Here is a 12,151-nt window from a genome sequence, read left to right as displayed (position 1 = left end):
ACTAGGCCGACCCACACAAGTGAGGTACCATTTTTCTCGGAAGACTTTGGGGAATGCGGGGTGGGTGGAAATTTGTGGATTCACGCAGATTCCAGACCTTTCCACCAGAGAAATGTGGGGAAAATTTGTTTTTTTTGGCAATTGTTTAGGTTTGCAAGGGATTCTGGGTAACAGAACCTGGTGGGAGGCAGTCAAGTCACCTCATCCTGGATTCCCCTGGGTGTCTAGTGTTCAAAAATGTATAGGTTTGCTAGGTTTCCCTAGGTGCCGGCAGAGCTATGGTTAAAAAACTACAGCTAGGCACTTTGCCAAAAAAGGGTCATTTTTCACTGCGAAATTGAGGTGTGTCCACGTTGCATTTTGCGCCGTTTCCTGTCGCGGGCACTAGGCCGACCAACACAAGTGAGGTACTATTTTTCTTGGAAGACTTTGGGGAACGCGGGGTGGGTGGAAATTTGTGGATCCATGCAGATTCCAAAACTTTACACCACAGAACTGTGGGGAAAATGTGTTTTTTGGCAATTTATTAGGTGTGCAAGGGATTCTGGGTAGCACAACCTGGTGGGATGCAGTCAAGTCACCCACTCCTGGATTCCCCTGGGTGTCTAGTTTTCAAAAATGTATAGGTTTGCTAGGTTTCCCTAGGTGCCGGCAGAGCTATGGTTCAAAAACTACAGCTAGGCACTTTGCCAAAAAAGGGTCATTTTCACTGCGAAATTGAGGTGTGTCCACGTTACGTTTTGCGCCGTTTCCTGTCACGGGCACTAGGCCGACCCACACACGTGAGGTACCATTTTTCTTGGAAGACTTTTGGGAATGCGGGGAGGGTGGAAATTTGTGGATCCACGCAGATTCCAGAACTTTCCACCACAGAAATGTGGGGAAAATGTGTTTTTTTTGGCAATTTTTTAGGTTTGCAAGGGATTCTGGGTAACAGAACCTAGTGGGAGGCAGTCAAGTCACCCCATCCTGGATTCCCCTGGGTGTCTAGTTTTCAAAAATGTATAGGTTTGCTAGGTTTCCCTAGGTGCCGGCAAAGCTAGGGTTATAAAACTACAGCTAGGCACTTTGCTTAAAAAAGGTAATTTTGCATTGTGAAAATGTGGTGTGTTCACATTGGGTTTTGAGCCATTTCCTATTGTGGGCACTATGCCTACCCATACAAGTGAGGTACCATTTTTATCGGGAGACTTAGGGTAATTCAGATTTGTAAAGGAACTGTTATTACCTATTGACTTTCTGTGCATTTCTGCCTTCCAAATGAAAGACATTGTGTAAAATAGAAGTCATTCTAAAAAATGACTGATAATTCTCATGCTAGAATGAGTATTCCCAATTTCGGAAATGTGCAAATATCTACTGTTTCTATACTCTATATTTTGTTCCCATTTCAGAAATACATAGGTGTCTTTCATACCGATTTTTCCATGTACACATTTTACAGAATAATTACTATATACCCGGTACATAATAAAAAACCATTGCAAGTTGCTGCTCAGTTTTTGGCTCTGGGTTCGTCGGGTTCTTGGTGAACCTACAAGTCCTATATATCTCCACAACCAGTAATGTCCAGCGGATGTAACGGTATATTCCTTTCAAAGAGCTGTCATAAATTAGAAGAAGTTACAGGTGAAAACGTTGACACAAAAGGCTTTTTTTTCAACAAATTTTCAATTTATGCTATATTTAACTGTTAGTTTCTATAAAGAAACCTTGATGGATCTACACAAATGACCCCTTGCTGAATTCAGAATTTTGTCTACTTCTCCAAAATGTATAGCTTTCCAAGATCCATTAGTGCTTTTGTACCCATTTCTACCATTAACTGGAAGGAGGTCGAAAGCACAAAAAATAGCAAAAATAGGCTATGTCCTAGAAAAATGCCAAAACTGTGTAAAAAATGTTGGGTTCTGACAAGAGTCTGGTATCCTCTAAAAGCTTGGAAAATGGTGATTTCAGCCCCACAAACCCTTTTTTGATACCATTTGCAGGGAAAAACCCAGATGCTTTCATTTGCAGGACGTTTTTCCCATTTTCCCCCCAAAAACTAAATTTTGCTGTATTTTGGCTCATTTCTGTGACCCCTCCAGGAGAATCCACAAACCCTGAGTACCTTCAGAATCCCCATGATGTTGAAAGAAAAGGACGCAAATTTGGCGTGGATACCTTATGTGGTCAAAAAGTTACAGGGGCCTCAGCGCACACTACCCCAAATAGCCAAAAAAGGGCATGGCACAGGAGGGGGAAAGGCCTGGCAGCGAAGGGGTTAATGGTCTGCTGTGAATGTTATTCTCTAGCTTTAACTGTGAAAGGATACACCCTAAATACATCTCTGTGTACTCAACTCGTTGTATTCTTGGTACGAGAGTGACCTTCCTGAATTTGGAGCTAAATAAAATATGTGACTCCCTAAGTGCTCAAAACTTTCCTTCTCCATTCGCAAGATAACGACCTCAAACTTCATACATATGTGTCTTCTGCTACTGACTGACTGATTTTCTGACTTCTTATGCAACTGGAAAATAATTAACATTCATTAATATTCTGCTATTCCTATCCTTAGTGACACACATCACTTACTAAATACCAATTTTACCTTAAATGCACATTCATAGAACATCATGTTCAATGATGCCTTGGTGGAAGAAAGCTTTTAGGTTATTCATTAAAACCTACAATGTTCCAGACATATATAGTGTTTAACTATCCAAATGATCAGAAATACTTAAAAATGTATTTTCCAACACAACGTGATTGCTAGAATACTTCTCTGTATTCAAACTTCTCTTCAACAAACTCTCAAGGGAGTAACATTTCTCCAGACACAAGTCACACACTCGAATGCTAAGATCATGTCTCTAGCAGTGTTGTAGTGCTGTGTCTAGCTGTCAAGCTTTGGCTGACGGCGCAGAACTGCTAAGAGTTCTGGCTGTCCCCGAATCTCTCTGGAGGTATCAACCACTTGAATAGAGCACAAGAGAAAGAAGGGGGAAATACCTCCCAAGAGAAGGAGAGGGTAAATGGGGGTGGGAGAGAGACTAAACGGAGGAGCGCATGATGTCGCAAAACCTATGGCGGGATAGTGTCTGCTTGCAAATGAGTGCACTGACTCTCTCAGGTGATTAATGGAGCGAATGCTAACCCAGTACGAGAAACAGACACAGATTAATAGGCAGGTCCACTATTTTGGAATACCAGGTATAATGAGACAATAGACACAACTGAGACAGTATGCTTATCCGAATCCTGAGGGTATGATATGGTCATAAGAAAGGACGTTGATCAGGATACCGGCACTACTCCCCAAGATGCACAGGAGACAGAGACCAACAAATAGCAGCAGGTGGAAGCGCTCCAGTGACAGACAACAAAAACAATCAGGGACAACCAAGTGGCTTCTAGGCAAGAACTGACATAACGGAACCAAAAAGGTTGTAAAAATAACAGATGTGCAGGATGCAGGGTCGGGTGGATGGCCAACACAAAGGCTTAGAGCCAAAACAACTATGATTCAGTATACTCCTGGACCTGTAAACATTACAGAAGAAGGACTGGCATGCTCCCGAAGGACTGCCTTGCTGCTATTAGAGAACTGCTCTGCTGGTAGAGGACTACATTGACCCCAGAAGGCTGACCAGCTGCCAGAGGACTGCCCGGCTCTCTGAGGAGGAATACTGGACCTGCTCTCTTCATCCCGGGGTGACCTAAGTGAACCCAAGGGCCAGTTGGCTGACCTCCTGTCTGAGCGAGAGGGGCACAAAAAGCTCAAGAGGCCTTCCTGCAACCGCCCAGCCACTGCACTGGACCTGCCAGGACCTGCATGAGCCCTTCCAGCCTCTGCTGGAGTGAGTTCCTGATCCCCAAGAGGCGCCTCTCCTGCAGTTTTGAGCTCTTTGTGACCACGCACGGGCCCGATCCCACTGAGGATGTGCTGACTGCCAACACAAAGCTCTGGTAAACCCGACTCTTCATGCTACGCGACCGGCAATGCACAATCTGCACTTCGGGGTATTCATGTAGTGACAGCCAACACGAACCTCCAGCAACAAACCTCTGCAATGCCTGACCAGATCTTCGTGCCACCGCCACCACCGTCTTCGATGCCAGGCCTGATCTTCGCGACGAGCATCCACTACTTTCTCCCAGCTTTTCATGGCCTCCTCTACTGCGAACAAAACTCTTCATGCTGGGCTATGAAACAGTAACTTTTTCAGCAGAACTAACCTGGTCTCTGTACCTAGCGCGCGCTCTACTGTGGTCAGCCTGAACTTAATAACTTAACCCCAGTCTAGCATGACAAGATGATCGCAAGTGGTGCTTGGTGCTTTTAGGCGCCATATCTACCTAAAATGTTAAAATTGCATATCTCCAGTTCTTGAATTGCTTTTTTGCTGGTCTGGTCTCATTTTATTTATTAAAATGTACTCGATATTGCTAAATTGGTGCGGGATTTTTATTGTGTTGTATTTTCACTTTATTACTGTTTGTGTGATACATTAATACTTTACACTTTGCCTCTAAGTTAAGCCTGACAGCTTTGTGCAAGCTAACAGAGGGTTAAGCACAAGTTCATTTAGTGACTCTTGTGGTTCACCCTTACAAGGACTGTGGTTGTTGCCAGAGTGGGGCTACCACCACCTCAACCAATAACTCAATTTCATATATGCACTATATGCAAATGTTATAATACACATTTGGCAAAAACTTGCCCTGAGTTACAGGTGAGCATTTGTGAATGTCTTCGTGTTTCTGCCTGCTTTGTTATCTTAGAATGCAATAAAATGTATTATAAGAAACATAGGCTGAGTTTCATTATTCAATGGTTTTATTCAATGAACATCATCTAAAATGTTGCTTTATTTTTAATATTTTCTTTAATAACCTGTTTTGTTGCTACCACTATGTTATTTGCCATAGATATGTCTAGTAATATAATCTGGAATTCTTGTGTGTCCCCGTTAATGGGGAAAGATGCTTACAAAATTACTAATAATACAAGTACAGGACTACCTATTGCCCAGTACACGGCATCTTTAAGTAATACATGGAAGGTTTGTGGGTTTCAGGCTCGCGTTGGGAAGTGCTAAACCTGTGCTTTCCAGAACGTTTTGGATTTTTAAAACAAGGCTGCATTTACTGATAGGTGTGCAATAACATATCAGACGTCCATGTAGCTACTCTGCAAATCTCAGATAACGTCACCCCTTAAAACTCCACTTGAGAAGCAGCAATACCTTTGGTGGATCTTTCGTGTTACTTCCAGAATAGACATGTCAGATAAAGAATAAGCCAATGCAATAGTAGATTATGTTCATCTAATGATAGAAATATTAGACACTTTACTGCCTTGTCCTGGACCCTCAAAGGTTCCCAGAAGATAATCAGAGTTACTAGATGGCTTAGAACATTCCAGAAACACTGTGGCTTCCCTTTTCACACCCAGCAAATGTAACAAGTTCTCCTCATGGAAGGATAATGAAATAATACTGGTAGCAGGACCTCCTAATGCATGTGAACCAACGATGCCACCTTGGCTCTGATTTCACAATTATCCCACCATCAAGAATTCTCAAATAAGGAGGATTATAAAGGAGAGGGCCTATCTTTCTCATCCTTCTGGTGGATGTAATTGCCACCAAAAATACCACCTTCATAGTCAGGAACTTCAGTACCACATTATTAAGAGATTGAAAAGGACATGTCTGGCTTGCAAAATCAACCGTAAATCCCAGGAACTAACAGTGAGTCTAACTAGGGTACTAATAATTGAAAACCCCTTGAGCAACCTGAACTCCGGACTCGCTTCATCTCTAAAGCCACCTCAAGGCTCATGCAAAGCTGTTACTGCTGTACACTGAGCCCTCACGGTCAACACAGTTAAAATCTTCTCAAAACCATCATACAGAAATTAAAGAATCGCAGATACTTTGCAATTAATGCGAGAGAAAGATTTCTTAGAACTCCACAACTGAAAGTGTTTAGAATACGCCTTGAGTATGGGGGGCCGCCCAGCCCTTTGGATAGCTGTAGCAACATGGACTGAGATCCCCTTATCTTGAAGCCAGATCCTCTCAACCTCCAAACCATGATAGCCAGATGTTGGAGATGAAGACATACCTGCCTCCCTCTAGAATGTTTCTAGAATGATTGAAAACACAAATTCATCAGGAAATCAGCACCCTTCTTACTCTTGCAGTGCTCTGCTATTAAATACTATATAAAGGGTGTGCTGCTAAGGGTGGAGAGCAGAACCACATGTGGTACCTCAGGTTTACTGCGCATGTATTTCCTATGTTAGAAATCAGAATTCGGTAGACAGTACTCCTCTCCGCATTCTGAGATGAAGCGTACCGTTCCACCTCAGGTGAGCACTTCCAACTTACGTTTGTGGTCTCTCATTCTCTCACTAATGGGAAGTGTTGCCGGCTTCTCCGCATCTCTAGGATGCCTGCCACATCATCTTGAAATGCTCTGCTCTGTTTTGCACCATCCACACCTCCCAATGCAAGGCACAGGGAGGACAACAGGTGCAATGCTGGAAACCCGGTAGGGGAATCTACCTCCCATTTGTGTACCAGTCACGTGACAGGAAGAAGAAAAAGACTAGTTCTTGGAATTTATTTCTTTATGTTGTCCTGTAAAATGGACTATGTGATAACTATTATGCTTCCGTTTCTTTTTCCTGTCAGGAGCAGGTACACCCAGTGCTTAATTTGTGAAACAATTAGTGCCAGGGCCCTTTTCAGGAGGCCACTGCAGCGTGCATCACCCAATGCCCATGTCAGTGTGGCCAATGAAAGTACCAACACAACTTCTAACCATCACCCTCTTACAAGTGTGATAATTCAGACTATTCCAGGCCCCAAAGCCATAAAAATGGCTTGAATGGAAGGTATTTCAATTTTTTGAAATGTGCATTCAGTTAAATAACTGTTCTGGTTCTCATCTGTAAATTAGACAAGCAGGGCCACCATGTGGCAGACTGACATAAGTGCAGGTGTTGATAATTAGGTGCCAGTGCCAAGCACCGGAAACCACCTGCTCAAATTAAGCACTGGGAACACCTCAAATGTAATGACTGATGCAAAGACAAGGAATGTAGGGATAATGTTTCTGCTCTTTGAAAAGAGCAACTCCGAACAGCACCTATTCAAAAGTTACACTTAATAACTGTTATGTTATGTTATGTTAAATTTAGCTTATAAAGCGCACGTACGCCCGTAGGCTTCATGGCGCTGTAGGAGGTTTTCAGAGCATAACACAACAACAGGAGGACAACTTAGAACGTCTAAGGATAAGCTTCTCTAAAAAGCCAGGTCTTAAAGGCTAGTCTAAAGGCTAGAATATCCTCGTGTGACCTTAAAGAAGCTGGCAAGGAGTTCCAGAGGGAGGCAGCAAGAAAATGAAAAGAGCTGCTGCCCTGACGTTGTTTCCTAACAACCGGCACCATGCGCAAGTTTTTGTGACCAGAGCGGAGGTTGCGGGAGGGGGTGTATTTGGCAAGCAAATTGATGATAAATTTGGGGCCTTTACTTTGTAATGCCCTAAAGATAATGCAGCCGGTTTTAAAAGCCGCCCTCTGGGCTACCGGCAGCCAGTGCAGGTCTGCCAGGCCTGGCCTGATGGACTGCCATTTAGGAAGCCCACAGATCAGCCTGGCCGCCTGATTTTGAACCAGCTGCAGCCTCTTGAGCTGCCCGGCTGGAAGGCCCAAATATAAACTATTTGAGTAGTCCAGCCTAGACAGCACAAGGGCGATGGTCACCTGTATCAGGGCAGAATGGGTTAGGAAATGGGCAATCTTTCTAATCTTGCGCAGCTGAAAGAAGCAAGCGGAAACAACTGACCCTACCTGACTTTTCAGGGAGAGGTCTTCACTAAAGGTGACTCCAAGGCTCTTAACTGTGCGGGAATTGGAGGGGGGGTTTCCCATCTCCAGAGGCCAAAATTGAGGTCCCCAGCTGAGTTCGCTCTTCCCAGGCAAGATCAATTCAGTCTTGCCTGGGTTAAGTTTTAGGTGGTTAAGGCCCATCCATCTCTGGATATGAGCCATGACCTCCCTAAACTCAGTGACAGCATCCGGCGACCCCAGGGGGAAAACCAATTGCAGATCATCTGCGTAATTAAAGATCCACACTTTGAATTTCCTCAAGGAGTACAAAAGGGGACGCAAGTATAAATTAAATAAAAGGGGGGACAGGGATGAGCCTTGAGGGACCCCGCAATCGTTCTTAATTCTAGGGGCTGTGAAAGTGCCCAGTCTCACTGCTTGAGTCCGGTCGGACAAGAATGATTCCACCCAGCTCAGGGCAGCACCTCTGAGGCCTGCCTGCTCGACACGGCCGACCAAAATAGTATGGTCGACCGTGTCGAATGCAGCAGACAGGTCAAGAAGCACCAGTGCCTGGTGGACATCCCTGTCTGCGTTACACCGAAGTGTATTCTGGACTGCCAGGGTTACCGTCTCGGTCGAATGGCCTGGACGGAACCTAGCTTGATTTGGCTCCAGAAATCCAGTGGTTTCCACAAAGTTGGAAAGGCAATTGGAGACGTGAGCCTCCAATATCTTGGATAGGAACGGCAGCAGGGATATAGGACGATAATTTGATGAGTCCTGAGGGTCCAGGCCTGGTTTTTTAATTAGAGGGATTAGCAGAGTGTGTTTAAAGCCAGTAGGTACCCTGCCCTGGGTCAGTGATTTATTTAGTAGGGGTAGAATCCCCTGAGGGATAGTCTGACCGATTTCCGAGAAGATGTGGGGGGGGGCAGATGTCGTTAGGGGATCCGGACTTTACCCTCGTCAAAAGTGAAGAAAAAGTTTTACCATCAATGACCGGGAAGGTATCTAATACAGAGGGATTGTAAAAGACGTCATCCAAAGGAAGTGACGTTGGGGAACTAGCAATGCTCGATTTGATAGTGACAATTTTTTCTCTGAAAAAATTATTCAGGGAATCACAAAGCTTCTGCGTAGGAGCTATTGAAGGGGCTGTCCTGTCGTTGTCACAGAGTTCATTAACTATATTAAAAATATCTTTGGACTTGTTGGATGACGATAACATTTTTGAAGAGAAGAAATTAAGTTTGTGTTGTTTTAAAATTTTTTGATAATTGTTCCTAGTGACGCAGAAGGTTTCCCTATCCTGTGAAGAGTAGGTGGCTCTCCACTGTCTTTCTTTCTGTCGTACCCCTAATTTAAGTGCTCTAAGTTCTTGAGTGAACCATTTGTGGGCATCATTACCTCTAATGTTAGGTAGGTATACAGAGGGGGCGAACAGATCTGCTGCATGGAGAAGCCAGGAGGACAGTGCCCTCTCGTCAACCTCCAGATCTTCGTCTAATGGGGGAAGGGTGTTGTTCAACGTGTCCATGAACCCAGAACGGTCCATGGATTTCCATTTGCGGAACTCTTTACCCATGGGAGGTTTGGCCTTGTGCTGCCCTTGAATTTCTAGCGGGAACTGGATAAGATAATGGTCTGACCAGATGCAAGGGCTTATAATAGGAGAGAATGATGGTACGTTGTATGTCCAGATTTGGTCCAAGCTGTGACCCTTCTGGTGAGTGGGAGAGTGAATGTGTTGGACCAGGTTTAGATCTGTAAGCAGATCCCTCAGTTCTCCAGCTTGGGTGTCTGTGTCTGTTCTATCGAACCAATAATTTAAATCCCCCACTAGGACAGTTTTAGAGTGCTTTATTACATGGGAGGCCAGTTGTTCTGCCAAAAGTACTGGATAATTGGCCATGTATTGGGGAGGACGGTATAACAGAATTACAGTAAGAGCCCCGCTCTCTGAGTCTAGTGTGATTACCAAATTCTCTGTGTTGGGGAGAGTGAGAGAAGGTAATTCCCGGAAATGAAAGGATTTCGAAATAATTGCTGCTACCCCACCTCCAGCCTTCCCTTGTGCACGGTTGGCAGTCAGAATATAGTAGTCTGAGGGAAGTGATGCCAGAATGTCCGGCAAGGAATGAGGGTTGGTCCATGTTTCGGTCAACAACAAAAGATCTGGTTTTTCTTCCGTCAGGAAAAGGAAGATGTTGACCTGGTTCTTTATTAGGGACCTTGTGTTGAGGTAGTAACATCTCATGTTATGTAGTAGTAGAGGAGCCGATCTAGGTTCATTCGGCAATGGTGGAATAGACTGAATATCGTCAGCCAGCAGGGGAAGGCGGGAGAGCCCCAATGTTTGTATACGTGTGCAAGTGTGCGAGGGGAGTGAAGGCAGGGCTATTCCTGAGGGGGAGCTAGGTTGTAGTGATAATAGATCATGAGAGGAATACCTCACAAAATGGCCAGGGGGGGTGGGCCCGGGTCCCGGTCGGCCGTGGACGGGCGCAGACGGGCTTAACTCAGGCGCAACTCCGGCGCGCCTTCGTCGCGCCCGCTGCGCTCGTCCGCTGCGCTGACACATATGGACCGTTTAAGTAGGGGCGGGACTCGGGGGTGTGGCGGTGATGTCACTGGCCTCGCCTCCCACCTCACCCGAGCAACCCGGCCCAAGATGGCGGCCCCTGCCGCTGCGAGCCCGCTGAAGCGGTCAACGCTCAGCCGAGCACCGGTGCACTCAGGAGGAGTGATCAGGTAGGTGTCCTGGAGTCCGGGGGAGAGACTGGGATCACAGGATAGTTTCCAGAGTTAAAAGCGCTCCTCTGCGCTTAATGCGGCGATGTGTAAAAAAAATTAAAATACTGATCCAGCAATGTCTTTTCCGCGTTGTGGATACTGCTGCTGACCTCCTTAGCCACAGGCGGAGACCCCCTGCCACAGGGTCGTCAGCCTGCAAATGCCAAGGGTAGGTTCCAGTCCGCCCTCCTAAGTAGGGGCGGGACTCGGGGGTGTGGCGGTGATGTCACTGGCCTCGCCTCCCACCTCACCCGAGCAACCCGGCCCAAGATGGCGGCCCCTGCCGCTGCGAGCCCGCTGAAGCGGTCAACGCTCAGCCGAGCACCGGTGCACTCAGGAGGAGTGATCAGGTAGGTGTCCTGAAGTCCGGGGGAGAGACTGGGATCACAGGATAGTTTCCAGAGTTAAAAGCGCTCCTCTGCGCTTAATGCGGCGATGTGTAAAAAAAATTAAAATACTGATCCAGCAATGTCTTTTCCGCGTTGTGGATACTGCTGCTGACCTCCTTAGCCACAGGCGGAGACCCCCTGCCACAGGGTCGTCAGCCTGCAAATGCCAAGGGTAGGTTCCAGTCCGCCCTCCTAAGTAGGGGCGGGACTCGGGGGTGTGGCGGTGATGTCACTGGCCTCGCCTCCCACCTCACCCGAGCAACCCGGCCCAAGATGGCGGCCCCTGCCGCTGCGAGCCCGCTGAAGCGGTCAACGCTCAGCCGAGCACCGGTGCACTCAGGAGGAGTGATCAGGTAGGTGTCCTGGAGTCCGGGGGAGAGACTGGGATCACAGGATAGTTTCCAGAGTTAAAAGCGCTCCTCTGCGCTTAATGCGGCGATGTGTAAAAAAAATTAAAATACTGATCCAGCAATGTCTTTTCTGCGTTGTGGATACTGCTGCTGACCTCCTTAGCCACAGGCGGAGACCCCCTGCCACAGGGTCGTCAGCCTGCAAATGCCAAGGGTAGGTTCCAGTCCGCCCTCCTAAGTAGGGGCGGGACTCGGGGGTGTGGCGGTGATGTCACTGGCCTCGCCTCCCACCTCACCCGAGCAACCCGGCCCAAGATGGCGGCCCCTGCCGCTGCGAGCCCGCTGAAGCGGTCAACGCTCAGCCGAGCACCGGTGCACTCAGGAGGAGTGATCAGGTAGGTGTCCTGGAGTCCGGGGGAGAGACTGGGATCACAGGATAGTTTCCAGAGTTAAAAGCGCTCCTCTGCGCTTAATGCGGCGATGTGTAAAAAAAATTAAAATACTGATCCAGCAATGTCTTTTCCGCGTTGTGGATACTGCTGCTGACCTCCTTAGCCACAGGCGGAGACCCCCTGCCACAGGGTCGTCAGCCTGCAAATGCACTGTTTGACCGATTTATATATTTGAAAACGTGAAGCTTAACAAAGTATGCATTAAAATTAAAAAGAAGAGCAAAGAAAGTCACAAAAAGCACTCTGGAAATGCAAATACAAGAAAAGCACTTGCAAGGTAAAAAGCTGGAACAAAGAGATGCGGTGAAGGAGTAGAATGGGAACACAGAGAGA

Source organism: Triturus cristatus, chromosome 3_1 (assembly GCF_964204655.1).
Source record: "Triturus cristatus chromosome 3_1, aTriCri1.1, whole genome shotgun sequence".
In the NCBI taxonomy this organism is placed as follows: domain Eukaryota; kingdom Metazoa; phylum Chordata; class Amphibia; order Caudata; family Salamandridae; genus Triturus; species Triturus cristatus.
This window is presented reverse-complemented; position numbering follows the sequence as displayed.